Raw genomic sequence first — 12,500 nt, forward strand, 5'->3', positions numbered from 1 at the left:
TTAACGGGAGAAGGGAGAGCTGAGACCTTGTCAGCTCTCCCTTCTCACGAAATTTTTTCTAAGTGCCAACGGGAGAAGGGAGAGCTGAGACCTTGTCAGCTCTCCCTTCTCACGAAATTTTTTCTAAGTGTTTAACGGGAGAAGGGAGAGCTGAGACCTTGTCAGCTCTCCCTTCTCACGAAATTTTTTCTAAGTGCCAACGGGAGAAGGGAGAGCTGAGACCTTGTCAGCTCTCCCTTCTCACGAAATTTTTTCTAAGTGCCAACGGGAGAAGGGAGAGCTGAGACCTTGTCAGCTCTCCCTTCTCCCGAATTTTTTTCTAAGTGCCAACGGGAGAAGGGAGAGCTGAGCCCTTGTCAGGTCTCCCTTCTCCCGAATTTTTTTCTAAGTGCCAACGGGAGAAGGGAGAGCTGAGCCCTTGTCAGCTCTCCCTTCTCCCGAATTTTTTTCTAAGTGCCAACGGGAGAAGGGAGAGCTGAAACCTGGTCAGCTCTCCCTTCATTTTTTTCAACTTTTCGAAAATTCTTCTAAGTGCCGCGACACTTAGAAATATTTTCAGCTTTTCGAAAATTCTTCTAAGTGCCGCGACACTTAGAAATATTTTCAGCTTTTCGAAAATTCTTCTAAGTGCCGCGACACTTAGAAATATTTTCAGCTTTTCGAAAATTCTTCTAAGTGCCGCGACACTTAGAAATATTTTCAGCTTTTCGAAAATTCTTCTAAGTGCCGCGACACTTAGAAATATTTTCAGCTTTTCGAAAATTCTTCTAAGTGCCGCGACACTTAGAAATATTTTCAGCTTTTCGAAAATTCTTCTAAGTGCCGCGACACTTAGAAATATTTTCAGCTTTTCGAAAATTCTTCTAAGTGCCGCGACACTTTGAAATATTTTCAGCTTTTCGAAAATTCTTCTAAGTGCCGCGACACTTAGAAATATTTTCAGCTTTTCGAAAATTCTTCTAAGTGTCACGGCACTTAGAAATTTTTTCCACTTTTTCTCATTTTCACAAATTCTTCTAAGTGTCACGGCACTTAGAAATTTTTTCCACTTTTTCTCATTTTCACAAATTCTTCTAAGTGTCACGGCACTTAGAAATTTTTTCCACTTTTCTTCATTTTCACAAATTCTTCTAAGTGTCACGGCACTTAGAAATTTTTTCCACTTTTCTTCATTTTCACAAATTCTTCTAAGTGTCACGGCACTTAGAAATTTTTTCCACTTTTCTTCATTTTCACAAATTCTTCTAAGTGTCACGGCACTTAGAAATTTTTTCCACTTTTCTTCATTTTCACAAATTCTTCTAAGTGTCACGGCACTTAGAAATTTTTTCCACTTTTCTTCATTTTCACAAATTCTTCTAAGTGTCACGGCACTTAGAAATTTTTTCCACTTTTCTTCATTTTCACAAATTCTTCTAAGTGTCACGGCACTTAGAAATTTTTTCCACTTTTCTTCATTTTCACAAATTCTTCTAAGTGTCACGGCACTTAGAAATTTTTTCCACTTTTCTTCATTTTCACAAATTCTTCTAAGTGTCACGGCACTTAGAAATTTTTTCCACTTTTCTTCATTTTCACAAATTCTTCTAAGTGTCACGGCACTTAGAAATTTTTTCCACTTTTCTTCATTTTCACAAATTCTTCTAAGTGTCACGGCACTTAGAAATTTTTTCCACTTTTCTTCATTTTCACAAATTCTTCTAAGTGTCACGGCACTTAGAAATTTTTTCCACTTTTCTTCATTTTCACAAATTCTTCTAAGTGTCACGGCACTTAGAAATTTTTTCCACTTTTCTTCATTTTCACAAATTCTTCTAAGTGTCGCTGCCTGCCACACATCTGTAACCGCTCTAGGTGCAACAGCAACGGGGGCCCTTTGTCCCCAGCCCTCCCACCTCTCCCCCAGAGCTCCAGGCTGCCTGCCACACATCTCCAGCCGACCCAGGAGCACCAGCAACGGGGCCCTTTGCCCCCAGCCCTCCCACCTCTCCCCCAGAGCTCCAGGCTGCCTGCCACACATCTGTAACCGCTCTGGGTGCAACAGCAACGGGGGCCCTTTGTCCCCAGCCCTCCCACCTCTCCCCCAGAGCTCCAGGCTGCCTGCCACACATCTCCAGCCGACCCAGGAGCACCAGCAACGGGGCCCTTTGCCCCCAGCCCTCCCACCTCTCCCCCAGAGCTCCAGGCTGCCTGCCACACATCTGTAACCGCTCTGGGTGCAACAGCAACGGGGGCCCTTTGTCCCCAGCCCTCCCACCTCTCCCCCAGAGCTCCAGGCTGCCTGCCACACATCTCCAGCCGACCCAGGAGCACCAGCAACGGGGCCCTTTGCCCCCAGCCCTCCCACCTCTCCCCCAGAGCTCCAGGCTGCCTGCCACACATCTGTAACCGCTCTGGGTGCAACAGCAACGGGGGCCCTTTGTCCCCAGCCCTCCCACCTCTCCCCCAGAGCTCCAGGCTGCCTGCCACACATCTGTAACCGCTCTGGGTGCAACAGCAACGGGGCCCTTTGTCCCCAGCCCTCCCACCTCTCCCCCAGAGCTCCAGGCTGCCTGCCACACATCTGTAACCGCTCTGGGTGCAACAGCAACGGGGGCCCTTTGTCCCCAGCCCTCCCACCTCTCCCCCAGAGCTCCAGGCTGCCTGCCACACATCTCCAGCCGACCCAGGAGCACCAGCAACGGGGCCCTTTGCCCCCAGCCCTCCCACCTCTCCCCCAGAGCTCCAGGCTGCCTGCCACACATCTGTAACCGCTCTGGGTGCAACAGCAACGGGGGCCCTTTGTCCCCAGCCCTCCCACCTCTCCCCCAGAGCTCCAGGCTGCCTGCCACACATCTGTAACCGCTCTGGGTGCACCAGCAACGGGGCCCTTTGACCCCCAGGCCTCCCACCTCTCCCCCAGAGCTCCAGGCACTCTGCAACACTCCTCCAGCCCACCCAGGAGCACCAGCAACGGGGCCCTTTGACCCCCAGGCCTCCCACCTCTCCCCCAGAGCTCCAGGCTGCCTGCCACACTCCTCCAGCCCACCCAGGAGCACCAGCAACGGGGCCCTTTGACCCCCAGGCCTCCCACCTCTCCCCCAGAGCTCCAGGCACTCTGTCACACTCCTCCAGCCCACCCAGGAGCACCAGCAACGGGGCCCTTTGACCCCCAGCCCTCCCACCTCTCCCCCAGAGCTCCAGGCACTCTGCCACACTCCTCCAGCCCACCCAGGAGCACCAGCAACGGGGCCCTTTGACCCCAGGCCTCCCACCTCTCCCCCAGAGCTCCAGGCACTCTGCCACACTCCTCCAGCCCACCCAGGAGCACCAGCAACGGGGCCCTTTGACCCCCAGGCCTCCCACCTCTCCCCCAGAGCTCCAGGCACTCTGTCACACTCCTCCAGCCCACCCAGGAGCACCAGCAACGGGGCCCTTTGACCCCCAGGCCTCCCACCTCTCCCCCAGAGCTCCAGGCACTCTGCCACACTCCTCCAGCCCACCCAGGAGCACCAGCAACGGGGCCCTTTGACCCCCAGGCCTCCCACCTCTCCCCCAGAGCTCCAGTCTGCCTGCCACACTCCTCCAGCCCACCCAGGAGCACCAGCAACGGGGCCCTTTGACCCCCAGGCCTCCCACCTCTCCCCCAGAGCTCCAGGCACTCTGCCACACTCCTCCAGCCCACCCAGGAGCACCAGCAACGGGGCCCTTTGACCCCCAGGCCTCCCACCTCTCCCCCAGAGCTCCAGGCACTCTGCCACACTCCTCCAGCCCACCCAGGAGCACCAGCAACGGGGCCCTTTGACCCCCAGGCCTCCCACCTCTCCCCCAGAGCTCCAGGCACTCTGCCACACTCCTCCAGCCCACCCAGGAGCACCAGCAACGGGGCCCTTTGACCCCCAGGCCTCCCACCTCTCCCCCAGAGCTCCAGGCACTCTGCAACACTCCTCCAGCCCACCCAGGAGCACCAGCAACGGGGCCCTTTGACCCCAGCCCTCCCCAGAGCTCCAGGCACTCTGCCACACTCCTCCAGCCCACCCAGGAGCACCAGCAACGGGGCCCTTTGACCCCCAGGCCTCCCAGCTCTCCCCCAGAGCTCCAGGCACTCTGCCACACTCCTCCAGCCCAGCCAGGAGCACCAGCAACGGGGCCCTTTGACCCCCAGGCCTCCCAGCTCTCCCCCAGAGCTCCAGGCACTCTGCCACACTCCTCCAGCCCACCCAGGAGCACCAGCAACGGGGCCCTTTGACCCCCAGGCCTCCCACCTCTCCCCCAGAGCTCCAGGCACTCTGTCACACTCCTCCAGCCCACCCAGGAGCACCAGCAACGGGGCCCTTTGACCCCCAGGCCTCCCACCTCTCCCCCAGAGCTCCAGGCACTCTGTCACACTCCTCCAGCCCACCCAGGAGCACCAGCAACGGGGCCCTTTGACCCCCAGGCCTCCCACCTCTCCCCCAGAGCTCCAGGCACTCTGTCACACTCCTCCAGCCCACCCAGGAGCACCAGCAACGGGGCCCTTTGACCCCCAGCCCTCCCACCTCTCCCCCAGAGCTCCAGGCACTCTGTCACACTCCTCCAGCCCAGCCAGGAGCACCAGCCACGGGGCCCTTTGACCCCAGCCCTCCCCAGAGCTCCAGGCACTCTGTCACACTCCTCCAGCCCACCCAGGAGCACCAGCAACGGGGCCCTTTGACCCCCAGGCCTCCCACCTCTCCCCCAGAGCTCCAGGCACTCTGTCACACTCCTCCAGCCCACCCAGGAGCACCAGCAACGGGGCCCTTTGACCCCCAGGCCTCCCACCTCTCCCCCAGAGCTCCAGGCACTCTGTCAAACTCCTCCAGCCCAGCCAGGAGCACCAGCCACGGGGCCCTTTGACCCCAGCCCTCCCCAGAGCTCCAGGCACTCTGTCACACTCCTCCAGCCCACCCAGGAGCACCAGCAACGGGGCCCTTTGACCCCCAGGCCTCCCACCTCTCCCCCAGAGCTCCAGGCACTCTGTCACACTCCTCCAGCCCAGCCAGGAGCACCAGCCACGGGGCCCTTTGACCCCAGCCCTCCCCAGAGCTCCAGGCACTCTGTCACACTCCTCCAGCCCACCCAGGAGCACCAGCAACGGGGCCCTTTGACCCCAGCCCTCCCCAGAGCTCCAGGCACTCTGCCACACTCCTCCAGCCCACCCAGGAGCACCAGCAACGGGGCCCTTTGACCCCAGCCCTCCCCAGAGCTCCAGGCACTCTGCCACACTCCTCCAGCCCACCCAGGAGCTCCAGCAACGGGGCCCTTTGACCCCCCAGGACTCCCACCTCTCCCCCAGAGCTCCAGGCACTCTGTCACACTCCTCCAGCCCACCCAGGAGCACCAGCAACGGGGCCCTTTGACCCCAGCCCTCCCCAGAGCTCCAGGCACTCTGTCACACTCCTCCAGCCCACCCAGGAGCACCAGCAACGGGGCCCTTTGACCCCAGCCCTCCCCAGAGCTCCAGGCACTCTGCCACACTCCTCCAGCCCACCCAGGAGCACCAGCAACGGGGCCCTTTGACCCCCAGGCCTCCCACCTCTCCCCCAGAGCTCCAGGCACTCTGTCACACTCCTCCAGCCCACCCAGGAGCACCAGCAACGGGGCCCTTTGACCCCCAGCCCTCCCACCTCTCCCCCAGAGCTCCAGGCACTCTGTCACACTCCTCCAGCCCAGCCAGGAGCACCAGCCACGGGGCCCTTTGACCCCAGCCCTCCCCAGAGCTCCAGGCACTCTGTCACACTCCTCCAGCCCACCCAGGAGCACCAGCAACGGGGCCCTTTGACCCCCAGGCCTCCCACCTCTCCCCCAGAGCTCCAGGCACTCTGTCACACTCCTCCAGCCCACCCAGGAGCACCAGCAACGGGGCCCTTTGACCCCCAGGCCTCCCACCTCTCCCCCAGAGCTCCAGGCACTCTGTCAAACTCCTCCAGCCCAGCCAGGAGCACCAGCCACGGGGCCCTTTGACCCCAGCCCTCCCCAGAGCTCCAGGCACTCTGTCACACTCCTCCAGCCCACCCAGGAGCACCAGCAACGGGGCCCTTTGACCCCCAGGCCTCCCACCTCTCCCCCAGAGCTCCAGGCACTCTGTCACACTCCTCCAGCCCAGCCAGGAGCACCAGCCACGGGGCCCTTTGACCCCAGCCCTCCCCAGAGCTCCAGGCACTCTGTCACACTCCTCCAGCCCACCCAGGAGCACCAGCAACGGGGCCCTTTGACCCCAGCCCTCCCCAGAGCTCCAGGCACTCTGCCACACTCCTCCAGCCCACCCAGGAGCACCAGCAACGGGGCCCTTTGACCCCAGCCCTCCCCAGAGCTCCAGGCACTCTGCCACACTCCTCCAGCCCACCCAGGAGCTCCAGCAACGGGGCCCTTTGACCCCCCAGGACTCCCACCTCTCCCCCAGAGCTCCAGGCACTCTGTCACACTCCTCCAGCCCACCCAGGAGCACCAGCAACGGGGCCCTTTGACCCCAGCCCTCCCCAGAGCTCCAGGCACTCTGTCACACTCCTCCAGCCCACCCAGGAGCACCAGCAACGGGGCCCTTTGACCCCAGCCCTCCCCAGAGCTCCAGGCACTCTGCCACACTCCTCCAGCCCACCCAGGAGCACCAGCAACGGGGCCCTTTGACCCCAGCCCTCCCCAGAGCTCCAGGCACTCTGCCACACTCCTCCAGCCCACCCAGGAGCTCCAGCAACGGGGCCCTTTGACCCCCAGGACTCCCACCTCTCCCCCAGAGCTCCAGGCACTCTGTCACACTCCTCCAGCCCACCCAGGAGCACCAGCAACGGGGCCCTTTGACCCCAGCCCTCCCCAGAGCTCCAGGCACTCTGTCACACTCCTCCAGCCCACCCAGGAGCACCAGCAACGGGGCCCTTTGACCCCAGCCCTCCCCAGAGCTCCAGGCACTCTGCCACACTCCTCCAGCCCACCCAGGAGCACCAGCAACGGGGCCCTTTGACCCCAGCCCTCCCCAGAGCTCCAGGCACTCTGCCACACTCCTCCAGCCCACCCAGGAGCTCCAGCAACGGGGCCCTTTGACCCCCAGGCCTCCCACCTCTCCCCCAGAGCTCCAGGCACTCTGTCACACTCCTCCAGCCCAGCCAGGAGCACCAGCCACGGGGCCCTTTGACCCCAGCCCTCCCCAGAGCTCCAGGCACTCTGTCACACTCCTCCAGCCCCCCCAGGAGCACCAGCAACGGGGCCCTTTGACCCCCAGCCCTCCCCAGAGCTCCAGGCACTCTGTCACACTCCTCCAGCCCACCCAGGAGCACCAGCAACTGGGCCCTTTGACCCCAGCCCTCCCACCTCTCCCCCAGAGCTCCAGGCACTCTGCCACACTCCTCCAGCCCACCCAGGAGCACCAGCAACGGGGCCCTTTGACCCCAGCCCTCCCCAGAGCTCCAGGCTGCCTGCCACACTCCTCCAGCCCCCCCCCCCCCCCCCCCCCAGGAGCACCAGCAACGGGGCCCTTTGACCCCCAGCCCTCCCACCTCTCCCCCAGAGCTCCAGGCTGCCTGCCACACATCTGTATCCGCTCTGGGTGCACCAGCAACGGGGCCCTTTGACCCCCAGCCCTCCCACCTCTCCCCCCAGAGCTCCAGGCTGCCTGCCACACTCCTCCAGCCCACCCAGGAGCACCCAGAGACCCAGGCTTCATGTCACACTTCTCCATCCGTCCCAGGAGCACCCCAAGCCCGACACTTTGTCTCTATCTCTCCCACCCTTCCTCCAGAGCCCCAGGGACTCTGACACACTCCTCCAGCCCACCCAGGAGCACCCAGAGACCCAGGCTTCATGTCACACTTCTCCATCCGACCCATGAGCACCCCAAGCCCGTCTCTATCTCTCCCACCCTTCCTCCAGAGCCCCAGGCTGTCTCTCACACACTCCTCCAGCAGACCCATGAGCACCAGGCTCTCTGTCACCCTCCTCCAGCCCACCCAGGAGCACCCAAAGCCCCACACTTTGTATCTCTATCTCTCCCACCCTTCCTCCAGAGCCCCAGGCTGTCTCTCACACTCCTCCAGCCGACCCAGGAGCACCAGGCTCTCTGTCACCCTCCTCCAGCCCACCCAGGAGCACCCAAAGCCCCACACTTTGTATCTCTATCTCTCCCACCCTTCCTCCAGAGCTCCAGGCTGTCTCTCACACTCCTCCAGCCGACCCAGGAGCACCCAGAGCACCAGGCACTCTGTCACACTTCTCCATCCCACCCAGGAGCACCCAAAGCCTGACACTCTGTCTCTATCTCTCCCACCCTTCCTCCAGAGCCCCAGGCACTCTGTCACACTTCTCCATCTGACCCAGGAGCACCCAGGAGCACCAGGCACTCCCTCACCCTCCTCCAGCCCACCCAGGAGCACCCAAAGCCCGACACTTTGTCTATATCACTCTCACGCTTCTCACAGAGCACCAGGCTCTCTGTCACCCTCCTCCAGCCCACCCAGGAGCACCCAAAGCCCCACACTCTGTCTCTATCTCTCCCACCCTTCCTCCAGAGCCCCAGGCACTCTGTCACACTTCTCCATCTGACCCAGGAGCACCCAGGAGCACCAGGCACTCCCTCACACTCCTCCAGCCCACCCAGGAGCACCCAAAGCCAGACACTTTGTCTCTATCACTCTCACGCTTCTCACAGAGCACCAGGCTCTCTGTCACCCTCCTCCAGCCCACCCAGGAGCACCCAAAGCCTGACACTCTGTCTCTATCTCTCCCACCCTTCCTCCAGAGCCCCAGGCACTCTGTCACACTTCTCCATCTGACCCAGGAGCACCCAGGAGCACCAGGCACTCCCTCACCCTCCTCCAGCCCACCCAGGAGCACCCAAAGCCAGACACTTTGTCTATATCACTCTCACGCTTCTCACAGAGCACCAGGCTCTCTGTCACACTCCTCCATCCCACCCTGGAGCACCCAAAGCCCCACACTTCATCTCTAGCACTCCCTCACCCTCCTCCAGCAGACCCAAGAGCACCAAGCACTCCCTCACCCTCCTCTAGCCTCTCCCTCTCACTCTCCTCGGCCTCACCACACACACACCCACCCACACCCCGGGGGGGGGGGGGGGGGGGGGCCATGCCACCACCTCCCTCCGGTCACCCACCTCCAGGGACCTCTTGCACCTCTCTATCCTGCGGACCCACTATTAAGCACCCATCTCGGCTAACAACACATAGCCACAGCCAGCAAAACCTCGTGCCTCTGGTTCCATAAACTTTTTTCGCTCACGCCCCTGGTTCCATAAACTTTTTTTCGCTCACACCCCTGGTTCCCTAAATCCCATGGCTCAGACCCCTGGTTCCCTAAATCCCATGGCTCACATCCCTGGTTCCCTAAATCCCATGGCTCAGACCCCTGGTTCCCTAAATCCCATGGCTCACACCCCTGGTTCCCTAAATCCCATGGCTCAGACCCCTGGTTCCCTAAATCCAATGACTTCCACAGGGGGGCAGCATTTTTCAGCCTACCTCAGGCCGAGAGGGCTCACCCTTTGGGCCTTATCTTGACCCTTTCTCGGTCCTCCCCAACCTCCAGGCTGACTTAGAAACTTTTTTTTTTTTTTTTTTTTTTTTTTTCCGAAAGTGACACTTAGAAACTTTTTCGAAAGTTGGACTTCCAGAGGGTGACAGCGGTGTTCAGCTGTCCCCAGGCCGAGAGGGCTCACCATTTCGGCCTCATATTGACCATTACTCGGTCTTTTACGTCCTCCAGAGGCTAACAGCGGTGTTCAGCTCTCCCCAGGCCGAGAGGGCTCACCATTTCGGCCTCATATTGACCATTACTCGGTCTTTTACGTCCTCCAGAGGCTAACAGCGGTGTTCAGCTCTCCCCAGGCCGAGAGGGCTCACCATTTCGGCCTCATTCTGACCATTACTCGGTCTTTTACGTCCTCCAGAGGCTAACAGCGGTGTTCAGCTCTCCCCAGGCCGAGAGGGGTCACCATTTCGGCCTCATATTGACCATTACTCGGTCTTTTACGTCCTCCAGAGGCTAACAGCGGTGTTCAGCTCTCCCCAGGCCGAGAGGGCTCACCCTTTCGGCCTCATCTCTGTCTTTTCTCGGTCCTCCCCAACCTCCAGGCTGACTTAGAAACTTTTTTTCGAAAGTGACACTTAGAAACTTTTTCGAAAGTTGGACTTCCAGAGGGTGACAGCGGTGTTCAGCTGTCCCCAGGCCGAGAGGGCTCACCATTTCGGCCTCATATTGACCATTACTCGGTCTTTTACGTCCTCCAGAGGCTAACAGCGGTGTTCAGCTCTCCCCAGGCCGAGAGGGCTCACCATTTCGGCCTCATATTGACCATTACTCGGTCTTTTACGTCCTCCAGAGGCTAACAGCGGTGTTCAGCTCTCCCCAGGCCGAGAGGGCTCACCATTTCGGCCTCATATTGACCATTACTCGGTCTTTTACGTCCTCCAGAGGCTAACAGCGGTGTTCAGCTCTCCCCAGGCCGAGAGGGCTCACCATTTCGGCCTCATATTGACCATTACTCGGTCTTTTACGTCCTCCAGAGGCTGACAGCGGTGTTCAGCTCTCCCCAGGCCGAGAGGGCTCACCCTTTCGGCCTCATCTCTGTCTTTTCTCGGTCCTCCCCAACCTCCAGGCTGACTTAGAAACTTTTTTTCGAAAGTGACACTTAGAAACTTTTTCGAAAGTTGGACTTCCAGAGGGTGACAGCGGTGTTCAGCTGTCCCCAGGCCGAGAGGGCTCACCATTTCGGCCTCATATTGACCATTTCTCGGTCTTTTACGTCCTCCAGAGGCTAACAGCGGTGTTCAGCTCTCCCCAGGCCGAGAGGGCTCACCATTTCGGCCTCATATTGACCATTACTCGGTCTTTTACGTCCTCCAGAGGCTGACAGCGGTGTTCAGCTCTCCCCAGGCCGAGAGGGCTCACCATTTCGGCCTCATTCTGACCATTTCTCGGTCTTTTAAGTCCTCCAGAGGCTGACAGCGGTGTTCAGCTCTCCCCAGGCCGAGAGGGCTCACCCTTTCGGCCTCATCTTTGCCTTTTCTCGGTCCTCCCCAACCTCCAGGCTGACTTAGAAACTTTTTTTCGAAAGTGACACTTAGAAACTTTTTCGAAAGTTGGACTTCCAGAGGGTGACAGCGGTGTTCAGCTGTCCCCAGGCCGAGAGGGCTCACCCTTTCGGCCTCATCTGTGCCTTTTCTCGGTCTTTTACATCCTCCAGAGGCTGACAGCGGTGTTCAGCTCTCCCCAGGCCGAGAGGGCTCACCATTTCGGCCTCATATGTGCCTTTTCTCGGTCTTTTTCATCCTCCAGAGGCTAACAGCGGTCTCTGGCAGTCCCCAGGCCGAGAGGGCTCACCATTTCGGCCTCATCTTTGCCTTTTCTCGGTCCTCCCCAACCTCCAGGTCATTTTTTCTCTTTATCCTGGAGCGCTGCACTTGGAAAATCTTCACTTCAGCACTGGACAGCGCTGGACAGCGCCACCCATGTCCACCTTTAATGCCTCTTTTTCGGCCTCATGTTGGCCCTTTCCTCGGTCCTTTTCATCCTCCAGAGGCCAACAGCGGTGTTCAGCTGTCCCCAGGCCGAGAGGGGTCACCATTTCGGCCTCATATTGACCATTACTCGGTCTTTTACGTCATCCAGAGGCTAACAGCGGTGTTCAGCTCTCCCCAGGCCGAGAGGGCTCACCATTTCGGCCTCATATTGACCATTACTCGGTCTTTTACGTCCTCCAGAGGGTGACAGCGGTGTTCAGCTGTCCCCAGGCCGAGAGGGCTCACCCTTTCGGCCTCATCTCTGCCTTTTATCGGTCCTCCCCAACCTCCAGGCTGACTTAGAAACTTTTTTTTCGAAAGTGACACTTAGAAACTTTTTCGAAAGTTGGACTTCCAGAGGGTGACAGCGGTGTTCAGCTGTCCCCAGGCCGAGAGGGCTCACCCTTTCGGCCTCATCTCTGCCTTTACTCGGTCTTTAACATCCTCCAGAGGCTAACAGCGGTGTTCAGCTCTCCCCAGGCCGAGAGGGCTCACCATTTCGGCCTCATCTGTGCCTTTTCTCGGTCTTTTACGTCCTCCAGAGGCTAACAGCGGTGTTCAGCTCTCCCCAGGCCGAGAGGGCTCACCATTTCGGCCTCATTCTGACCATTACTCGGTCTTTTACGTCCTCCAGAGGCTAACAGCGGTGTTCAGCTCTCCCCAGGCCGAGAGGGCTCACCATTTCGGCCTCATATTGACCATTACTCGGTCTTTTACGTCCTCCAGAGGGTGACAGCGGTGTTCAGCTGTCCCCAGGCCGAGAGGGCTCACCCTTTCGGCCTCATCTCTGCCTTTTCTCGGTCCTCCCCAACCTCCAGGCTGACTTAGAAACTTTTTTTCGAAAGTGACACTTAGAAACTTTTTCGAAAGTTGGACTTCCAGAGGGTGACAGCGGTGTTCAGCTGTCCCCAGGCCGAGAGGGTTCACCCTTTCGGCCTCATCTCTGCCTTTACTCGGTCTTTAACATCCTCCAGAGGCTAACAGCGGTGTTCAGCT

This window comes from Labrus bergylta, chromosome 2 (genome assembly GCF_963930695.1).
Source record: "Labrus bergylta chromosome 2, fLabBer1.1, whole genome shotgun sequence".
Lineage (NCBI taxonomy): Eukaryota > Metazoa > Chordata > Actinopteri > Labriformes > Labridae > Labrus > Labrus bergylta.